We start from the raw sequence: 3086 nt of genomic DNA on the forward strand, positions 1-3086 counted from the left end.
TTCTTTCCCAAAGGAGGGCTTTCCTAACCACCTGAGTTTGGGCGTGGGTACATCTTTCATTATTCTTCCCTTTATTTCTTTGTCTCCTTTGTAGTATAGAGTTGGTAATATTTGTACTTATTTGATTACTAGTGCTGTCAGTCTGCCACCCTGGAATGAATGCTCCCTGGGGGCAGAGGTCATGTCCATCTTGTCTGATGTATAGGAAGTGAATATTCAATGTACATTTGATGAAGAACACATGAATTAACATCTAACACCTATAATGAAGTCATCTTCCCAGGAATAAGTACTAAATGTGTGGCAAATTTCTTTGCCTTTTTTTACATTTGAAAATCTTTTGTCAGATAATCTCTGCAAGCATTTGTAAGTGGCATGGATTGGTGTTGCTTTCTCGTATTATTACTAATAAGCAACATATATTGCTTAATGTCTTCCTCAAACTAATTTCACCTTCTGTCTGCCTTTCTTTAGGTATTTCCTGGCCCTACTAGGTGATGTTTCTTTTGGCATGGTCTTTTTCTAAAGTCAGGTAGATTAGCAATTCCTTTCCATCAGTCTAGCATTATTATAGTTGATTTTTCAGACTTTCTATTATTTTTGTTTGTTGCAGGTTTCTATTCTGTTAAAGGTAATAGATTTTCCCCGCCCTTTTGGTGCTTGAAATGGAGGTTGGAAGGCCATTTTCCATGAGTAGCTCATATTTCTGCAGCCTGGAGTCTCTACAAGTATTTGCATCTGAATGAAGAATATTTGTATAAGGAGACATTCCGAGATAGTGAAGCTGGAGACATCTCCTTCCCTAGAGACATCCCAGGGAAGTAAAGATAAAGCCCTCTCCCCCCTCCCCGGAGACATTTGCACGCATTCCAGGAGTAACGGGTAGTTTCTCTGTCGGAGAGGATGGGAAGATACACCAGCAAAACCCCATTAAACGCGAGGTGGGGCGTCCAAACTTTTGGCATCTCTGGGCCATACTGAAAGAAGAGTTGTCTCGGGCCACACATTATTAAACGCATGGTGACATGTAATCACAAAATTCGTAATATTTTGAGAACACTTACTATTTTGTGTTGGGGGCATGCAGCCCGCAGGCGGTGGACACCCCTGCTCAAGTTTCCTGCGGCACGCAGAGGTGACATCTGCTCCACACTGTGATGCTGTGGGAATCGGGGCATGGGGACTTGACTGACAGACAATGCTGCTCTGGCTGGGTGTTTCGGCCATTAGTAATAAATCGTGTCTCTGACCTAGAGGCCTTGGTCTGTCAGTGTATGTTACTTATGCGAAATCCCCTTCACTATGCAAGGCTGCATATTGGGGGTAAGGTGGGGGGCCATTATTCAGCCTGTCATAGCACATCCCCTGGTTCCCAAAGACACTTCCCACATGAGAAATACATTCACCCACCCATCCCAAGGTGCCCCAGAGTCTCAGCCCATTACAGCATGAACCCAAGTCCACAATCTCAGAACGTGTCTCATCAGCACGAAAGTCTCAAATCTCAGGTGTGGGTGCAGTCCTGGATATAACCCATCCTTGGAAAAGTCCTCTGTTCGTGGAGTGCTGAGACTAGGAGGCAAGTTCCGCGCTCCAGAAATACAGTGGTGGGACCTGTGTGGGGATAACGGACAGCCATTCCCGTTAAGAAAGGCAGAATATGAAAGGCAAAAAGGGATCATCAGCCAATCACTTTGAAGTCCACCTGGGCAAACCTCAGTACATGTCAAAGCTTGGTTATAAACCTTAAAAAAGAAAACAAAGATTCATATAAAATGTTACAGAACCCTGCAGACCTACCTGCAGCCGCCCCCCATGTTCCTCAAAGGCCTGCCAGGCGGAGGTCACAGCTCTGGTCCCTGCCCAGACTGAGGGCTTGGCCCTGCACGTGGGAGTCTGTTGCTCCTGGTGTCCTGGCTCTCTACACTGACGGTCTCCACGGCTGCACGCCAGTCAGTCGGGAGATGGTGGCCCCAACGAGTTCCTTACCTTCCCCTTCTCTGATTACATGGGGGCGATAAAGCTAGATCAGAGGATGTTGTGAAAAGTAAATGAAAAGTATGTTTGCAGAGTTCTGGGCACGTAGAACAGCTCCATAAATATTATTTTTTTGTAGTTATTATTTCCTGAAAACAAAACCCACTTGGCCAGTGGAAAGAGGTGCCCTGTCAACGCGGTCCTAGTTTGGGGCCAGAAACAGGCTCCCCTCCACTGAGTGAGCGCTCACCTCCTCCTTCTCCGGGGCTCCCGCCACCCTGGCTCAGGCCTGACCCGCGGAAGAGCAGCGGCCCTGTCCCAGCTGACGTCCCAGCTCAGTCCTGGAACGGAAAAAGAAAGTGTGGCGGAAAGGAAGCGGAGCGAGGGTGTTGTGTTATGCCGACAAGCAGCCCGTGATTAGTGAATTAGGATTATGCCCATTATGACCAGGATGAGGAGGCGCTAGCCACCCACACGCCTTTAGCATCCAGGGTAATTAAGTACATCAATTGTTCGAAGGCGCAATCTCTACTCCCACACAAAGGAAGGATGTATTACACATTCCTGCAGGGGTTGGGGGCGGGGGTGAAGCTCAGAGGAAAGCAGCACCCGGTGCAGACCAGCAGGTTTCAGAGAGCGGGGTCATAAGCACCTATTCCGTACTTGGGGTGGAGGTCACCACCTTTTCAACGGGTTCACTTTTGGCGGTGACTTTCAATATTTTATTTATTTTTAGAGAAGGGGGAAAGAGAGAGAGAAACATGAAGTGCGAGAGAAACAGCGAAGTTGCCTCACGCGCCCCCAACTGGCCAGGCGTGGGGGATCACGCTTGGCAACCTTTCTGGTCCGCAGGCGGGCGGGCGGGTGGGTGCTCGGTCTACGCAACCACACCAGCCAGGGCTTTGTGGTTATTTTAAATGGTGTCCCAGAGAAGCAAAGCGTATCTTATGGCAGGGATCCTAAACCCAAGTCCTTATCGAAACGTCCAGATGCTTGGTGTGAACAGGGCGGGAAAACTGGAAAATGCCCAGGCAGTAACTCAGAAAAACAAGCTGTTTCTCCTGCGCCCAGGTGTCGGTGGGGTGCGGTGGGGCGGGGCGTCTTCGTAT

The sequence above is a fragment of the Phyllostomus discolor genome, chromosome 1 (assembly GCF_004126475.2).
Source record: "Phyllostomus discolor isolate MPI-MPIP mPhyDis1 chromosome 1, mPhyDis1.pri.v3, whole genome shotgun sequence".
In the NCBI taxonomy this organism is placed as follows: domain Eukaryota; kingdom Metazoa; phylum Chordata; class Mammalia; order Chiroptera; family Phyllostomidae; genus Phyllostomus; species Phyllostomus discolor.